General features: G+C 52.1%; 1 non-coding gene across 1 annotated transcript; it reads right to left on the bottom strand.

Moving 5' to 3' along the window:
- Nucleotides 1-16,292: 16,292 nt before the first annotated feature.
- Nucleotides 16,293-16,377, bottom strand: TRNAP-UGG. The gene has a single exon. It is a non-coding gene; the product is annotated as a tRNA-Pro (tRNA).
- Between the last annotated feature and the right edge of the window lie 2,555 nt (nucleotides 16,378-18,932).

Genomic DNA, 18,932 nt, shown 5'->3' with positions numbered 1-18,932 from the left:
CCTCCCTGGGGTAATGTGGGAGGTGGTGAATCAGCAGAAGCCTTTCAGTTGATGGAGAAAAGGTTGTGCAGGCTACTTCTGGGCCAAGGCTGGACTATCTCGTGCCAGAGTCAAGAAGCTGGTGTTTCCCAAGGTGATCCGAGGGAAGGAGTCTGAGCCTGACCTCCTACAGGAAGAGAATTTCAGCCCCAGAGAGGTCCTGTGATCATCCATCCCTTACCCTTGGTCACCTCGTTCATTCACTTATTCATTCATTCACTTATTCATTCATTCACTCACTCACCTTGACTTAGTGCCTAGTAAATGGGCCAGTTGTGTGCCAGGACTTGGGCTGGGCACTAGTCAAAGAGATGGAGAGGACTCTGTTCTTCCTTCAAAGGACACAAGCGAAAAGACAGTGACAATGCAGTGGCTTGATGCTTTGATGGGAGAGAGTCCCTCAGGTCCCTGACCCAGCTTAGAGGGATCAGAGAAAGCTCTGGGAGGCGGTGACCTTTCAAGTGAGTAGGAATTATGCAGGCCCTTGGGTGCTCAGGAAAGGTGTTCGGAGAGCAGGAGCGGCAGCGTGTGCAAAGGAGCTGGGGGAGAAAGAGGACACGGGGGGCTTGCGGGGTCCCCACTGCCAGGGGTGGGGGTGCCCAGGTATGGCTGGAAGGGTCGTGTAGGAAGCCGGGAAGACGTGCCTGGTCAGTTTCCTGGCTGCGACGAGGAAAGGGTGTGGGCCCCTGCTGTCTCATCTGTCAGAGGCACTGAGCTATGACTTCAATGGCCTGGGGAAGTTCAAGGTCACCGTCTGGGGTGGGGGAGGTGGAGACCATCTCACCAGGGCCAGCAAAGGCCAACTGGGAAGCTGGGGCCACTGCTGCCACTCACGGCAGCCACCATGAGGTCCTTCTGCTCCGAAGGCCTGAGTGGGCCCTGTTCCTTTATTTATGGGCTGTGTGAGCAATTTGCTCCTTGCTGGCCGGCTGGCTGGGTGTGTGATGCGGGGATTACTCACGCCCCAGTTGTGGTCCGGCCTCTGCAGGCTGCGGGGTAATGAGTGAGGTAATTAAGTGTAAAAGACAGGAGCGAGCAGGGGAGGGCTGAGGGGGGGCGAGCAGTCACTGGCTCTTTTCAGGAGCAGGGGAGTGAGATAATGTAGGATAATAGCCCAGCCAGGCCCTGCCCAGGCAGCCCGGCCTGTGCCGAGAGGTGCCCCCCAAACGGCCAAGACAATTCAGCCTTTTCAGGGAAAATGGGGGGGCTTAGGCAAGGCCTGGCTCCCGGGGACAGCTGTATGGAAATGACAGCTCTTCTCCTTGGTCCTGTCCTGTGTTGGCGGAGGGTGCGGAGCAGACGCCATTGGCTGGGGGTGAGGCTGAGAGGCAGAGAGGTGCAGGGAAGTGCGTGAGGCAAGGTGAGGGGGCCAGGTGGGCCTGGAGGACTGAGCTCAGTGTGGAGGGAGAAGAGATGTGTTGAGAGCAGTAGGTGAGGTTGTTAGTGGCTCGCTGGGTGGGAACCATGGCTTTGCTATTGACTAGCTGTGTGACATCAGCTTAGCTGTGCTCCCTCTCTGGGCCTCAGCACTCTCATCTGTAAAGTGGGGCTGTCAAAACAGCCCCTTCCCCACGGGGAAGTTTGGAAGATCGGCACAAGGACGCGCAGCACCGGGCACACGGCGAGGCCTCCATACATTCCAGAGACGGTCACTTCCAGAACCTGAGGGCGTTGGTCATCCGTTCATTTATTGAACACGTTATTTATTGCGCGCCTACCGTAGTCTAGCAGTTCCTCGCCCTGGGAAAATAGCAGTCCCTCGAACAGAGGCCCTTTCCTCTTCAAAGACAGACTTTGATCGTTAAACACAAACATGTAAGATCACATCAACGATCCGACTTCTGAAAATTTGTTTTATGGATGCATTCGGACACAGGTGATGTGAATACATCCAGGTTCATTTGCTGTGGTCTTGTTTGGCCTCACAAAATCTTAGGTGCAATCTAAATGTCTATTGTTGGTGAACTGATTAAATAAACAGAGTGGCCAAAAGAATACTGTGCAGCCGCAAAAGGATGAGACCACTTTTCATGCGCGAAGGTAGAAAGAAGTGTTGACTCCAAGAAGTGTTGACAGATACCAGGAGTCTGAGGAATATTTCGTGGGAAAGACGGGAAATGAAAAATATCGTTATATTGGCTTGTGCAGATCACAAACCAATCATACTGGTCACCTGTGGGGAAGAGGAAGAGGAAGATGGGAATGAGCGACAGGGTGGGCAGAGAGACTTTTCATGGTATGCTTGTCTATCGTTTTTCTTTTGTATCAAGTGAATGTACTACTAGGTCAAAACAAAGTAAGCTTCTTCTTTCCTCCTCCTTCCTTCTGTCTCCCAATATTTGTTGGAGGTGAAGGGTGGGCTGTGGGGCTGAGCAGGGGAGTGGTGAGTGAGGCCATGGCTCTGTGGGAGGGGGGTTGTTGGATGAATTAATATATTGAGGAAAATGAGAGCTAGGTTTCTCACTGTCGGAGACGGGAGTTACAAACGTGGTGACAGCCAGGGGGAGGGTGACCTCTGCGGTGCTGGAATGGAGTTGGAGCCACCAGGGTAGACTCCTGGGTCCGAAAAGTAGAGGCAGAGGAGCAGAGATGCCTGTGTGCTCCCATGTGCATGACGTGCGTGCGTGCAATACATGTGTCTCCCAGCTCTGTCCACAAGGAGAGCCCGAGAGGGTTCATACCCATGTAGCAATGAGCACTCCTAGCTCCCCGATCTGGGTGTCTTGAAATTTTTTTTAAAAATGTTTATTTATTTTTACAAGAGAGAGACAGAGCACAAGTGCGGGAGGGGCGGACAGAGAGGGAGACGTTGAATTCCAAGCAGAGCCCGACGCGGGGTTTGAAGCCACGAACTGTGAGATCACGACCTGAGCCGAAGCGGATGCTTAATCGACTCAGCCACCCAGGCGCTCCCCCGTCAGCCCCCTACCAGATCTTGGTGTCTTAATATAGCATCTTCCACTGCAAGGACCGAGGGCTCCTTGGGGAGAAGGCTGATTTGAGGCCTGGGGCCTGGAAAGTACACAGGGAGCCTGAAACATCTAGAAGGGCTCAAGTAATGCTGGGAAGCTGTCAAAAGAGCATAGGAGCTACCGGCCAGATCTGGGACAATTTGAGAACCGAAATAATGACCGTAACAGATGATAATCCATTGAATAAAAATAGCGAATCCACACTGGTAACATATGCACACATACATAGGTGCATGCACATGCATGAAGGAGGAGAAAGCGCTTTCTCATAGTAGAATATCTAATGACAAATGTAGAAGGAAGGATGGAAATATTATGGTAATAACTGACTGGCAGAATCATTGCCGGGTGCTAAAATGGCAACTACTCTGTGAAAAGTTGTTGGGGACAGAGTATATACGTAGTCTTAAAATACGGCCCCCCGAGATAAGCCATTACTTACAGAGAGAAGGAGGGTAACTTTACGGTGGGAAACAGGTGAGATAGTACCTTCATCAAGCAATCAAAGCTTAGCAGGTTAGCATCACCTGCTTCAGACACACTGTCGTGTGCCTACAGGTGACATGCACAGACAAGAGCATCATGTCACTTCTGTGATGTTCCTGCCGAAGATGCAACACCTACATCTGATCGGGAGGAACCATCGGATAAACTCCAGCTGAGGAAACTTCTAGAAAATAATGGGCCTGTAATCTTGGTTAAGTGTCAAGATAATGAAAGGGAAGGAAAACCTGAGGGACTGAAAGGAGATGAAAGAGATAAGATAATGAAATACAGTGAGTATTTCTAGACGAATCTTTTTGCTTATCATAAAAGATGTTATTCTGGGGGTGTCCGGGTGGCTCATTCTGTTAAGCGTCTGACTTCAGCTCAGGTCATGACCTCCCGGTTTGTGAGTTCAAGCCCCGCGTTAGGCTCTGTGCTGACGGTGCAGATTCTCTCCCCCTCACCACCCCGTTCTCTCTTTACCTCCAAATAAATAAAACTTTAAAAAAATGTTATTCTTGGGACGTCTGGGTGGCACAGTCACTTAAGTGTCTGACTTGAGCTCAGGTCATGATCTCACGGTTTGTGAGTTTGATCCCTGCGTCGGGCTCTGTGCTGACAGCTCGGAGACTGGAGCCTGCTTCAGATTCCGTGTCTCCCTCTCTCTCTGTCCCTCTCTCACTCAAGCTCTGTTTCTCTTTCTCTCAAGAATAAATAAACATTTCTTAAAAATGTTATTCTTGGGGGGCGCCTGGGTGGCTTAGTCGGTTAAGGGTCCAGCTTCGGTTCAGGTCATGATCTCACAGGTCGTGGGTTCGAGCCCCGCGTCGGGCTCCATTCTGACAGCTACCTCAGAGCCTGGAGCCTCCTTTAGATTCTGTGTCTCCCTCTCTCTCTGACCCTCCCCTGCTCACATTGTCTCTCTCTCTCTCAGAAATACATGAAAAGATTTAAAAAAATAAAATGTTATTTTTGGGACAATTGACAGTATTTGATTGGGGTCTGAACATTAGATGGTGGTAATGTATCCACATCAAACTCCTGATTTTTACGACGTTGCTGTGCTTATGCGGGAGAATTTCCTTGTTTCTAGGAACTACAGACTAAAGTATTTGGGGGCAACAGAGAATCAGGTCATCAACTTACTCTCAACTGGTTCAGAAAAAAATATCTGTACACAAAGAGAATGATAAAGCAAACATGCTTCAGTGTCGGCATTTGGACGTTCTGGGTGAAGGCCATGCGAGAAGTCTTTGCACAATGTGTGCAGCTGTTGTGCAAGTTTTAAATTATTTCCAAATAAAAAAATTAAAAAAAAAAAGTTATTCAGATGACGCCGAAACCATATAACGTCAGGTAGCGGTCAGTGGCGTACAGAAAAACAAAGTGGGAGAGGGAATAGCAAATAAAAGGAAGGTGGTTCTCTAAATGGTGTGGTCAGGCAGGCCTCTCTGGGAGAGGACGTTTGAACAGAGACCTGGGTGAAGGGAGGGAGGCAGCCCTGTGAATATCTGTGGGGAGAGCCTTCCAGGCTGAGGGACCCAACGGACGAAAGGCTAGGGTGGAGCCAGGCTGATATGTGTATTAATTTCTATTATCACGTAACAAATTTCCATAAACGTAGTGGCTTAAGGCAGTACCCATGTAGCTCATAGTTCGGTAAGTCACAAGTCTCACTACCTGCGTCATATACCGAAACCTAACCACGGGAGTAAATGCCATCACGCGCCCAGTCCAGGGCATTTATGCTGGACATGTACATCTGCGGGGGTTTGGGGGTAGGGCTGAGAATGTTGGGGGACATCTTGGAATTCTGCCTACAGAGAGTGGGGTTGGAAGGACGAGGAATCAGGCTGGAGGAGGGCGAGCAAGGAAGGGGGTGAAAGCAGGTGTCTTAGGTAGAAAGAGACATACACACTGTGTGACCCAATGAGAAACTGAGGTCCAGAAAGTGACCTTGTGCATTTGGGCTCCTGAGGAAGGGGAGGGTCATGCCAATACCCCCTTGGACTCACTGGAACCGAAGAGCAGCCTCAGGGTGGGACCCTGATTTAAGTGAAAGGAGTTGGTACCTACTGGTAGCCCTTGAGGGGCTGGTGGGCTGCTGGGCGTGGGTGATGAATGGATCCACTCCATGCCTGTGGCCCAGCAGGCACAGTGCAGGAAAGCCACAGGGTCTTCCAGGGTCCGTGGGAAAGTCTGAAACCAGAAAAAAGTTGGCTGGAAAAAATTTTGACATAAAAAACAACACACCGTCGCTGAAGTCGAGAGAGCAATATAATTGAATCGTCTGGAAGCATGGTGATCACCAGCTAGTTCAATTCTCGTAGTAGTCACGTGTGCGTTACGTTTCACTTGCTTGCATTTGGTGTCTCGTTTTCACTGTTTTCCATAGTATCACACGCAATGTAGGAAATAAAAACGTATAAAAGGGGATGTAGCGAGGCTTCTCGCCACCCCTGGCCCCTCGCCGCCCCTCCCCCCCCCCAGGAACAATCTCCCGTCCTCAGAAGTGTTTTATGCACATACAAGTGATGATGTGTATATTTCCACCTTACTCCCCCCTTTACACAATGGTAGCCTGGTCTGCCTGCTTTTAACCCCTTGGTGATGTGTCTCAAATGCTGCCGCTTGGTTCACATGGAGCTGCCTGCCTTTTTGTGTTGTAACAGAGGAGTCTGTTATGTGGATGAACTGTCCCCCCGCCACCTCTTTTTTTGACACCTTGAGTGCTCTTGGCTTCTCCCTGGTCCCCATGACAGTCATGGTAGCTCCCGCTATCTCCCTGCTTCTACTCAGATGATGAGCATGGGGTCTGGGTTGCCCAGTGACTGGCCAACAGGGCTGGGTCACACCGCCCAGAAGTGTGGGAGGGTTAAAGCCTCGGCCCTAGAGCGCACGTCGTCCACTGTCACCCACCATTGTCCAAAGAAAGTCAGAAGGCAGGGTGGAAGGAAGAAGAATTTATCAGGTGCCCAAGGGCAGGGGGCAGAGGGAGGTGCGCAGCCTTGCCAGTTTGAACATCGTTGCTCACATCTCCTGCGCACACATACAAGTTTCTCTGGAATGGGATGGCCGAGTTGTAGAGTAAGTGCAAAATAACTCCCAGTCGTTCTTCAAAGTGGTTGTACTAATTGACTCCTTAATCACCCGTGTCACGGAATCCTCCTTGCTCCACCTAAGGGATCGAACTGGAATTTGTCCAGCTTGGTAAGTTTTGCCAATCTAGTAGACAGAACACGAACTGTTAATTTGGATTTTGCTAATTACTAAGAGGTTGAGCATCTTTTTATATGTTTCTTGGCTGTTCATGTTTTCTGTTCAAATCTTTAGTCTGTTTTTCTTTTTGATTGCCTTTGTCTTATTGACTTGTAGGAGCTCATTACATATTTTGGATACCAATCGTTGTCTGTCAGACTATTACAAACTTTTCCCGGCTCGTGGCTTATCGTTTCACTGTTTTATTGTGAATTTTGAACAGGGTATTGATTCTCATGGAGATTAATTTATTAATATTTGCCTTAATGGGGCGCCTGGGTGGCTTAGTTGGTTAAACGTCACACTCTTGATTTTGGCTCAGGTCATGATCTCACGGTTTGTGAGACTGAGCCCTGAGTCGGGCTCTGCACTGTTTGGGATTCTCTCTCTCCCCCTCTCTCTGCCCCTCCTGTGCTCTCACGTGTGTGCGTGAGCTCGCTCTTTCTCAAAACAAACAAACAAATAAATGATAAACAAACAAACATTAAAGAAATATTTGCCTTGGGGCTCCTGGGTGGCTCAGTCAGTAAAGCATCCAACTTTGGCTCAGGTCATGATCTCACAGCTTGTGAGTTCGAGCCCTGCATCGGGCTCTGTGCTGACAGCTTGGAGCTTGGAGCCTGTGTCGGATTCTGTGTCCCTCTCTCGCTCTGCCCCTCCCCTGCTTGTGCTCTGTCTGCCCCCCCCCCCCAACCCCCAGGCATAAATACAGCATTTAAAAAACTGTTTTTAAAGGGATATTTGCCTCTATGGTGTGCACTTTTTGTTTCCTGTTTAAGAAGTCCTCAGTAACCCAAATCCATCCCAATCTTTATTTTATTTATTTTATTTTTATTTTTTTAGTCTTTATTTATTTTTGAGAGAGAGAGAGCAGAGCAGGAGAGGAGCGGAGAGGGAGACACAGAATCTGAAGCAGGCTCCAGGATCTGAGCTGTCAGCACAGAGCCTGACATGGGGCTTGAACCCACAAACTGTAAGATCATGACCTGAGCCGAAGTCAGATGCTCAACCGACTGAACCAACTAGGCCCCCCTCCATCCCAATCTTTCTACAATGCATATATATATATGTTTTAAAAGGGACCTCTTGTACATTCTCTTTTGTAGCTACTTTTCTACCTAATAATATAGCATGAGCATCTTCCATGTCTAAATATTTTGCAGCATCGCTGGTAAATGGTTGCATCGGTGCACATCCTTTAGAGTCTACCATCGCTTTACTGAATCCCCTATTGATGAACATTCAGGTTTTTTGCAACCTTTCACTCTTACCAACAGTGCTGCCGAGAACATCCCACAGCTGCTGTGGTGGTCCACGTGCATGATGATTTCTTCCAGATAAAGTCCGAAGATGGAAATTGCCCAGCCAATTAAAGCATACATTTACCAAATTTGCCAGAGGTCTCCCTTCTGAGTCTGTTCCTGGAAACAATAAGCCTCTGTGTGAAATCGCCCTTCCCAAACATGTAGAATCTGCAGAATCAATGGGTGGAACTCTGTAGGGGGTCCTGGAGTCTGTTTGTTTTTAGATTTATTTATTTTTTAAATTTACGTCCAAGTAATATAGCATATGGTTAGCATGGAGGGCAACAATGGTTTTCAGGAATAGATTCCTTAATGCCCCTTCCCATTCAGCCCGTCCCCCCTCCCACAGCCCCTCCAGCAACCCTCTGTTTGTTCTCCATATTTAAGAGTCTCTTAGGTTTGGTCCCCCTCCCCGTTTTTATATTATTTGTGCTTCCCTTCCCTGATGTTCCCCTGTTTTAAGTCCTCATGTGAGTGAAGCTGGAGCCTGTTTTGAGCAGGAGTAGTCAGCGGGCATGTTCGGCTGCAATGGCGTGCGCGGGGACGGTCACCTTGGCAAACACAGACTTCACTCACCCTCTTCCTGCCCGCAGGTCCACAGGCGAGGCACCTTTATTAGGCGGTGCTGAGAGAAGACAGCCAGGAAGTGCCCAGTGAGGCCAGCGGGGGTGATGATTTCCTGCTAATTAATTGTATTTGGAAGGGTGTAAGTTGCTGCCTCAAGTAGCCCTCCGTGTGTTGGTGGCTGGACATGCTCTCTCATAAGGCTGTCGCCCCTGGGCCGGGTACATATGGTTCTCAGGAAATGGTTGTCCAGTGACCAAAGGGATAAAAAAAAAAAAAAAGAAAGGAAAAAGAAAAAGAAAAGAACCAGAGAACTCTCAGCTTGAGAACTTGAAAACCTTAGATCGAATCTCCCATCTTGCTGGAAGTATCAAACTTTTAATACGTAAGCGTTTATTTTAGTGATTATCAATGTATATCTTCTTATAGTAATCAATGCTAACATTATTCATTCACTCATTCATTCATTCATTCATTCATTTAAGTAGACTTCATGCCCAGTGCAGAGCCCAGCAGGGGACTTGAACACAACAGCCTGAGATCAAGACCTGAGCTGAGATCAAGAGTCAGATGCTTAGCCAACTAAGTCACATATTAGGATGCTAATTTTTAATGGCAGTGCTCTATAGTTTCTCATTAGCGTGAACTGGGTTTTTTTATTTATTTTTTTTAATGAGGCAACTTAAAGAAAAATTGTTAGGAAGGTGCCTGTGATACAGACAGAATGCCAGTGGGGGCTGGGAAGGTGGTATGGTTCTGTGGAAACTGAGAAGCTCTGCCTTAATGGAATCCCTCCTTCAAAGAAGCCTAAGTAAGACATGGCTGAGTGGGTGGGGGGGAGTGGAAGCAGGCCCTTGGGATTCCAGGCGGAGGGTGGGGGGAGTGGGGGGCTCGGGAGGATGTGGCTGTCACATTCAGAGGCTGGGTCATCCGGAGAAGCATGCAGAGTTCTTTGTAGCCTTGAAATCATATTTAGAGACTAAAACATGTGCTTCCCTCTTGATGTCACTTGACACTCAGGGCAACTTGGTGAAGTTTCTGGCAACGAAACATCACATTACAGAGGGAAATTTGTGGTCATGGGGTGAGTAAATGGGGAGGAGGACTTGGCCCCAGTGCTCAGTTTGGGGTTTGTGGGAGGGAGTGTCAGGACTTGGACCTTCAGGACCAGGACACCCACAGCGCTTTCATGATAATGATGACAACAGCCATTAGCATTTATTGAGCGCTTACTGGCTGCTGGCTCTCTGCTAAGCACCTTCGGCTGTCTTGATGAATGCTTTACACGAACCCTGGGTCTGGGGGTCTGTCATTATTCCCCAGAAGGTGTTGAGGAGGGAGTTACTGTTCGCAGCCGCTGCTCTTGTAGAAACTTGAATTCTAATAAGGGAGAGGGGAGAGGCAGAAAGTAACCATGTAAGGCGTACACGAATGAGATAATTTCACATGACCATGGACGCCGTGAAGAAAACCAACAGGAAATAGATAGTCTCTGGAGCTAGGGAAGGAATTGCCCCATATGAGGCCATTAGCGGAGGGCTCCTCTGAGGAGGTGACATTAGAGCTGAAGCCAGAATGTTGTGGATTCCCTGCTCATGACTCCAAGCCTACAATGTTCCCGCCAGAGACCCCTTACTCCTTTGTTAAGCATTCTTGACGTTGTGGCTTATGGGCCGGAATGTCTCGGATGTAGGAACGGAAGGATGATAGGATATTGGAGCCAGAAGAGGTCTCACCCAAGGAACCAGCCTGTCTAATTCCAGGGGCTCAATCTAAGTGGGTTTAGGCGATGCTCCGAGGTCTCCCTTGGTGATTCCCTGCAAACAAAGTCCCGAAGAGGAGATGGGTCCTGCTAAGAGCTGTGGCTTACCTTCTGCTTGTCTTTTTTTTTTTTTTTTTTTTTTAATATTTATTTACTTTGAGAGAAAGAGATAGAGAGCGAGTGGGGGAGGGGCAGAGAGAGGGAGACAGAGAATCCCAAGCAGGCTCCGCGCTGTCAGTGCAGAGCCCGCTCTAACTCCCAAACTGTGAGATTATGACCTGAGCTGAGACCAAGAGTCGGACGCTTAACCAGCCGAGCCCCCCAGGCACCCTGTGCTATGGCTTTACAGTTGTGCAGGGCTCAAGGGTGCCCGGCTGGGGGGCTCGGGGGCTGCCTGGAGCCCTGTGGAGGGGTTGCCTTGCACCAGGAGGAAGGGCCACCTGCTTCTGATGCACAGCAAGGAATGCTATGGGCTAGTGGTGGCCCTGAGCCCACCGGAGGATGGTGCTAGTAATTAGCCCCCATGTCACGTGCCTTGTCTCCAGTCTGCTTCCCGAGAGGGCAGGAGGGTGGAACACTGTCACCATTTGAGGATGGCGGTGGCCCTTCTTGATTGCAGCATGGTGGGGGGGGAGGCTTTGCATACAGGCCTTAGGGGGCAGCAGAGAGGAGGGGCTGGGGCTCCCTGGGGTGTTTGTGGTACAGACAGGCAGAGGAGTGGGCAGGGCCAGGGGCGGGGGTGACCCAGAAGTGCCTTATCTCCTCTGGGCCAGCATCAGCTCCGGTCCCCCAGCCTGCGGCACATGCTGGAGCGGCCAGCCTGAGACTGGGGACCTTAGTGAATTTGCATTTATATTGGAGACTTCTGTCTGGGGAGGGGGGGGGGGAGGAAGGTGGCCGCCTGGGTCAGCTGAGCGAGATGCAAGAGAGGAGGAGCCTAGCCCTGTCCTGCCTGGGGCGCGGGAAGTGGCGGTGGGCTGGGCCTGCCTGGCCGAGGAACAGTGACACAGAAGGTTCTCTGGGCACCAGGCCGGCCCTGACAGGCTGTCGGTCCACCCTCCCAGCCGCCTGCCAACATCAGCTGGCAGTTGGCTCTGCCCCACGGGCCTGGGAGAAAGGTCAGAGGCCTGTGCCAGCAAGGGACCGTGCAAGGCGGAGTACAATGCATGTCGTCCTGTCTAATGCTCTTCTCAACCCATGAAGTTGCTTCGGCCAAGAAAACCAAGGCTCAGAGGGGCTGGCAATTCGTTCAAGGTGAACCGGCTCATAATCGAGTGTCCCCTGAAGTCACCTCCCCATAGCACTCAGGCTACTCAGGTGCTCAGGGACACAGGCTCTGACTTTGGGGCAGAGATGAGCTGACATCCCTCACCTCTGGTTTTGGGAGCGATGAAGGAGGTCATCACAGACTTTGTCCCGGACACATGGCATCGTTGGGACAGGTTGTGTGATGGCTTAGGAGTCGTGGTGAAGTCCACGGTCATGACTGTTCAGACCACGCTTCTCCCTGTGAGATTTCGTAATGGGGAAGGAATGGAAGGAAGGGGAGGAGGAAGGAGAAGGAAAAGTGTGAAGAAGGGAGGGAAGGAAAGGGATGGAGGCAGGCATGGAACGCAAGAAGGACAAATGGAAGTGGGGGCTGGACGGAAATACGGAGGGAAGGGAGGGAAGGAGAGCAGTCAAGAATAGAGAAGAAAAGTCAAGGCCAGAGGGCGCGAGGCAGAGCCGTCTGGAGCCACTGCAGGTGTGCCGGTTGCTATTACAGACCCGGCGCTGCTGGGGGTCCCCTCTGTGACCTTTCTTGGCTGTTGTAGTGAGTGGTCCCCCTCCCCGCCCTCCTGCTCCTCCCCCTACAGCTGAGGCCTCCTGACCTTCAGGAACTGGCTGAGCTCTGCTCCAGGTGGGGGACCAGTGATGGCCTGATGGGGGCTCCAGGGAGCAGAGGTCAGGGCCCCACGTGATCCTGGGGCTGAGCTCCAGGGACTCCGGGCCTTTATCTCCATCCCTTAGTGCTCTGTTGCCTCTGGAGGGGGGCTCTGCCTTGCTCTTTGGGTTCTCTTCCCTCCCTCCCGCCTCCATCTCTCCAGACGGAGGCCTTGGCCTCATTCCCCCAGCCTGTGACTGTGGGCTTGCAGCTGACACACCTCCTGGTCCTGGCTCTCCGTCCAGCAGTACAAGCCCTCCCTGTCTGTCACCAAACAGTCAGGACGGCCTGTTCCACCTGGCGGGCTGGCCTCTGCCCAGCTTAGTCTTGGGACGTGAACACTGGCTCTGACCACACACTGCCTGAGTTCAAGTCCCACTGGTGCCTCTTCCTAGCTGTGTGGCCCAGGGCAAGACCCTTTGCCTCTCTGAGCCTCCGACTCCTCATCAGTAAACGGGCACAGTGCTGGGAACTACCTCTTGTGTTGCTTTGGGGATGATAGGAGATCACTCATGGGAAGTGCTTGGCTCAGTGCCTGGCATCTAGTAAGCACCCAGGACATGTTAGCTCTTATTATCCAAGCTTTATCTTTCAGTGCCTGTCCTGGCCCAGTGGGGCTGTGAGGCTCCAGAGGCCTCTCCCTGTGCCTCCAACATTAACCCCTTTATGCCCGGAGTTACCTGATACGACCATTTTATACGCAAACAGCACCGAGCCTGGGTGTTCTTACTGCTGTCCCTCCCAGTTAACATTTAACGAGTGCTAATGATGAGTCAGGCGTGGCATGTTCCATTTTCAATCATGGTTCCAAACGCCTCGATATTCCTCTTGTCAAGAAGTGGGGTCTGCTCTCCCTGTGGCGGGAAGGGGCCGCGTCACTTCCGCTTGCATCTCAGGGGCCACTCCCTTTTGGAACCCAGCGGCCACACTGTGAGGATGCTCAGGACTCAAGGGGCGGCCACACGTGGTGCTCTGACCAAGAGCTTCAGCTGAACCAGTCTCGATCACCATGCATTTCAGGGAAGACACGTCTGGATGAAGCCCTCTGTCCCCTGAGGCCCCGGCTACTGTAGAACAGAAGGAAATCATCTCCCGGGTGCTCTGTGTGAGTTCCTGACCCCTGAGAATCTGTGAGCGTGAGGAACTTTTGACGCCACTGTGCGGGGTTGTCACGCAGCAGTGAATGACAGGACCCTCCACCCTGCCTCTCGGAAGCTCTTCGACAATAGGAAGTTGTTCTGATGACCTCCATTTCTTAATGAGGGAATGAAGACCCCAAATGTCTCAGCAAGTGGCCCGAAGTCACAGAGCTCTTAAGAGGCAGGGCTGGGGTGTGTGTGTGAGTCTGACTTGGAAACCGTGTCCTGAAGAATCACGCTGTGTCCTTCAAAACCTGGTGGGCCAGAGGGGACTGGATGTCATCTAGAGGGTCCTTGGGGACCGTGGGAAGGCACTGAGGTGACTTGGGAGATGGAGAAATGACGCTAAGAGGCTCTCTTGGGTCGGGGCGCCTGGGTGGCTCATCGGTTAAGTGTCCGACTCTTGATCCTGTCTCAGGTCGTGATCTCGCGGTTCGTGAGTTTGAGCCTCGTGTCCGGCTCCATGCTGACAGTACCGGGCCTGGCTTGGGATTCTCGCTCTCCCTCTCTCTGCCCCTCCCCTGCTCGTGCCCTCTCTGTCTCAAAAAACAACAGCAAAAAAGCTTCTTTAAGAGCTCTCTTGGGTATTGTGGGAGGGTGGGTAACAAGGGGCTGGAGTGGCCCGCAAGAACGGGCAATGCCATCCTGCTGCGGCCCCTGTCCTCTCTGCCCTGCCCCTCAAAGCTGCGAAGAAAGCAGTGGAAGCCCTGGTCTCGGGCCCGTAGGAGCTCTGCACCTGTCAGACCTGGTTCCAGCCGGGATGCCTGTCAGTGGGGCCAATCCAGGCCGCCTGGGCCGGGAGCCTCAGGGCTAGTGTGAGCGGGGCCTGGAAGGCCAGCAGAGGGGCGTCTGGGTCCTCAGTCGGTTAAGCGTCCAACTTCAGTTCAGGTCATGATCTTGTGGCTTGTGAGTTCGAGCCCCACATCGGGCTCTGCACTGACAGTGTGGAGCCTGCCTGGAATTCTCTCTCCCTCCTTCTCTCTGCCCCTCCCTTGCTTGCTCGCTCTCTCTCTCAAAATAAATAAATAAACGTTAAAAAAAGACCAGCCGAGTCCTCTCCCCCCCCCCCCCCCCCCGCCGCCCCGAGGTAGGCCACAGAGCTCCGAGATCACTTATGCTAACCAGACCTGTTTGTTTTGGGATTGGCTCAGAGAGGACACAAAAAGAGTGCTTAAAGGAGACAGACACTGATTTCTCTTTTTTAGGAGCAGGCAGGCAGCCCTAGGCTGACAAGATGGGTCCTCAACCCCCAGGGGCCCAGGCTTCTTCTGTCTTGTTCCACCAGCCTCAACACCTCATGGCCCATAGTGGCTGCACATTCTCCAGCTATCATGTCCACATTCCAGCCAAAGGGAAGGAGGAAGAAGGCAAAGAATGTTCCCTCCCTCCTCGAGGATGCCTCCCAGAAATTGCAGGTGGGAGTCTTCTTACCGCCTCTTGGCTGGGATGGAGACACACAGCTATACCTACCTGCGAGAACCTCAGAACCACGCTCTCTATTCCGGGTGTCCGCATGTCCGGCTCCGCGGAGGGGTTCTAATACCAAGGGAAAGGGAGGTAATGAGCATGGGGAACTCCCCGCCATACCTGGCAACCTGGCAGCCAGAGCGAGTGTTTTGAAAATCAGACTGGATCATTTTACTTTGCTGCTTAAAACTATTCTGTAGCTCCCTCTGGTTCCAAGATAAAGGTACAAATCTCCATTGAGTTCCCAGGGCTGTCCCCGATCCACCTCTCAAGCCTCTTCCCCAATCTGCCCCCCATTGTGAACTCAAACCATGCCCATGCCCATCCCCACCCCTACCCTGGGTTTCCCTTGTGCTCTGGTTATTGGGGAAATCCAGATAACCAGACAGGATTAGCTACAGAGGCAGTTAATGACTCTAGGGCTGTGGTTATAAAGCCCCTACTGTGTGCCAGGTACGTAACATACATTTTCTCACTTCAATCCTCGCTGCAGCCCTGGAGAGGCCAGTGCTATTGCGAGCCCCCTTTACAGATAAAGAAACAAAGGATCCTCTGGGTGGGGCCATGTAGAGACGGCTTTGCGGCACTGCCCTGCTGATGAGAAATGACTTCCGTGGGCAGGGTACTTTACTGGTGGCTCAGCACTTTGCCTTCCATTGTCTCAGGCAGTCCTCACAGCTATACTGTGCCCCTTTTGCAGATGAGGAAATGGGGGCTCAGAGAGGGGCAGTGACCTCCCCAAGATCACACAGTCAGGTGGTAGCCGTGTTTTGGTTAGAACTCCAGTTTGCCTGTCCCTTGTCCCCTGGTATCTGCTCCATCTGCCTCCCCTGGGGACTGAAGCGGGCCATGCCCAACCCTCCACAGTCCTGGTGAAGGTGGCAAGGATTCCCAAGTCCAGCTTTCAGATGGGGAAACAGAGGTCCCTGGAGGGAAGGAACTTGCCCAGGGTCCTACACCCCATCGGCGGCACCCCATCTCTGCACTGGGAGGCTTGAGACCCCTGCGCACTTGCTTGTTCCTGCAACAGGTATTTATTGGGCTGGGGTACCAGGCACTGTGTTAACTTCTGGGATCACAGCCATGAAGAGAACACACCTATATCCCTGCCTCTCGGGGAGCTGACATTCTGGGGCAGGGATGGGGGAGGGCGAGGCCAACACAAACCGAATAAATCAGCAGCAGCCACCAGTTTCCCTCCTTTCTCATTCCTTCAACAACTATTTACTGGGAACTATGTTTCTTTTTTTTTTAATTAAAAAAATGTTTTATTTATTTTTGAGAGAGACAGAGAGACAGCGTGAGCAGGGGAGGGTCCGAGAAAGAGAGAGACACAGAATCCAAAGACAGGCTCCAGGTTCTGAGCTGTCAGCACAGAGCCTGATGCGGGGCTCGAACCCACGAACCATGAGATCACGACCTGAGCCCAAGTCAGACGCTCAACCAACTGAGCTACCCAGGCGTCCCAGGAACTTGTTTCTATAAGACAGACACAGTCCTGATTGACCTGGAGTGAGAGTCTAACGGTGGAGACAGGCACTACATGAGGAGGCACGTAAATAAACAAGACACATTCGGATTGACATGATGGCCGAGAAGAAACGAAGGTGACCAGGGAGAGAGGGGCAGGGGAGGCAGTGGTAGTTAACTTTAGATGGGGTGATCGGGGAAGTGGCTCTCGAGCTGAGACCTGAAGGGTGCGAAGGGGCCAAGCAGGGTGTTCCAGGGAGAGGGAACAGCGCATGCAGAGGTGCAGAGGTAGGGCAGAGCTTGGGGCGTGGGAGGAGCTGCGAGAAGGCTGGGTGATTAAAGCAGGGTGGGATGGGGCAGTTCAGAGGGAGAGGCTGGCAGGAGGGAAGGGGCTTGAGAAAGGCCAGGGTGCCATCGAGGGGCACTGAATAGAGAGAGGGATGACTAGCCCCCTGCGGGGCGCTGCTCTGGGAGGCCACTCATCTCTGCACCTGGGGGTTTCCCAGCCAGATCCCTGAAGGGTGGGGGCGGAGGGCCTGCTGGCTGGCACGCCTGTCTCCGCAGATATAAAGCCCCCCAGCCCCCTGCAGTGGAGCCCCCCTCGGCAGCGCCGCCTCCACCTGCACAGCCGGCCAGGGCATTGTGTGCTGGCTCTGACTGGCACACCTGGTGCTCTCACTAGCCTGCCGGCTGCCTTGATTTAGGGGCTCATCCTGGCTGGTGCTGGAAACGATTCCCCCAAGTCTACCAGCTGGTACTGGGGTGGCTGGCGAGGAGGAAGCAGGCTCTGGGGATGGCCAGGGAGGAAAGCACCCTTCATCCTGGCAAGTCCACGGGATCAAGAGAGAAGAGCCTTGAGCACCTTTGAAATCCCAGACTTCCATTCTCTGGCCGTCCTTCCCCCTGACAGAGAGCCTGGGGCTCAGGCGGAGAGCAAGCTTCAAGTACTAGTTTACTCGCTATGCTTAGAAACGCTGTCTGCCCCTCTGAGTCTCAGTTTCATCTGTGTAATGGCAGAGTTGAGCTGGCTAAACCCCTGGTGTAAATTCTAGAGCCAGATAGACTCTTCACTCTTCCATCTAGTGACCGTTTGAACTTAGCTAAGTTACTCAACCTTTTGGTGCCTCAATTTACCCTCCCATAAGATGGGGGATATAGTATTAGTATTTATTTCCAGGGCTGTGCCAAGCTAGAGTTACGTGTATCTGTTGTTTGGAACAGGATCTGCCACATGATAAGTGGGATATGTTTTAACTCTGAAGGTTCCTGCTATTCAGGCCTTTAGAGAAGGTTGTGCTACAAAGACTTGCTGGAGGTAACTAAGTCCGTTTGTTTGTAAACTTTTCGTCTTTGTTTTGAACAGGGAAGCTCTGCATTGCTGAAGAGAAATTTTACTCAGAGCCCCAGCTGTTCGAAAGGGATGGGAGGGGGGCCGCCTGCCCCACCTGCTCCCCCGTCTCTGTGTCTGCAGCCCCCAAGGGGGCTACTGGAGCATAATTTGAAAACCCTTGCTCAGTTTGTCTCCTTTGGTTCACAGTCAGGGAAACTGAGACTAAAGAGAGAGGCAGGGCCTAGCCTAGGCCCCACAGGGAGTGAGTCGCCCAGCCTAGCTTAGAACCCAGATTTTCTGGTTTTCAACAGCACAAGACAAGGGGCAGGGGCTAGGAGAAAAGCAAGGACCAGAAGCTGCTTAGGGGACTGGGTGCATTGTGGCGTTGGGTCATTAGCATGCAAATGACATGCAAATCGATGCAAAACAGCATGTTTTATGCTAATTTGCAGAGTTGAGCGCTTCGACATTTTTGGTAACAGGGCAGCCGTCCTGGTCCCTGGGCATCGCCGAACACGCGTCCCTTTTTTCTTTCTTTCTTCCATCATTATGATGAGGGGCCCATAAATCTTGGTTCGGTTGTAACCCTGCCTCTTCGTTCCTGCAAGCCTGGCTCCTGCTGCCCTCAAGGGCTCCCTCCCTAATCCCCTGATCCTGCCTGGGACCCAGGCACAGGCCCCCGGGCATTGGGTCAGAGAACCAGGACTCAGGAGTCACCACCAGTCGGTGCCAGGAGGTGCATCCATCCTGGAAGCCACTTCTCGAGGAGTCTGGAGGGACTGGGGGCTGGGGGCAGCTGCTCCTCTGTTTCAACTGGTTTGTGGACATTTGGGTCACAATCTCCAGGATCCCCAAACCGTCCTTTAAAAAAATTTTTTTTTAATGTTTTATTTATTTCTGGGACAGAGAGACAGCGTAAGCAGGGGAGGGTCAGAGAGAGAGAGGGAGACACAGAATCTGAAGCAGGCTCCAGGCTCTGAGCTGGCTGTCAGCACAGAGTCCAACGCGGGGCTCGAACCCACAAACTGGGAGATCATGACCTGAGCTGAAGTCGGACGCTTACCCGACTGAGCCACCCAGGCGCTCCCCCTCCGCCCCAAACTGTCCTTAAACCCTGGTTTGGTGCTTCCCCTGAGCTCTTCTGCCACCGTGGCTTTTGTGCTATCGTCCATTTAGGGCTGGCCTGCCTCACTGGGTGAACTGCCCAGGGTCTGTTC

Source organism: Hyaena hyaena, unplaced genomic scaffold (assembly GCF_003009895.1).
Source record: "Hyaena hyaena isolate Hyena2069 unplaced genomic scaffold, ASM300989v1 scaffold_131, whole genome shotgun sequence".
NCBI lineage: Eukaryota > Metazoa > Chordata > Mammalia > Carnivora > Hyaenidae > Hyaena > Hyaena hyaena.
Note: the sequence above shows the minus strand (reverse complement) of the source record. Positions and strands in the feature narration are given on the sequence as shown.